A 319-nucleotide genomic window follows, 5' to 3' on the forward strand; every position below is an offset into this window, starting at 1 on the left:
GTAATGACGTTCTTGCTTTGGATGCGCGCAGTGTGGAATTGTTCGCACACACTGCACATTGGTGCGAACTAACCATGCTGGATGGACTGTGAGGGACCGGTGAAGCGGACTAGGTGGCACGCGAAGGGTCTTGGAAGTTTATTTATATTCCCGGAATTACGAGGATGCCTACTTTTCCTGTGATAGAAATTCATGCCTGCTAAAAACAATTACTGTTTCTGTTTAGGAGAACGGGAGTAATCCCAATGTTTTGTACCTTGAGGTAAGAAGATAGAACATACAGCTTTATCTTTGCACCGTTCTCTGCGATCCCAACTAA

Source organism: Dermacentor variabilis, chromosome 5, assembly GCF_050947875.1.
Source record: "Dermacentor variabilis isolate Ectoservices chromosome 5, ASM5094787v1, whole genome shotgun sequence".
NCBI classification, from domain to species: domain Eukaryota; kingdom Metazoa; phylum Arthropoda; class Arachnida; order Ixodida; family Ixodidae; genus Dermacentor; species Dermacentor variabilis.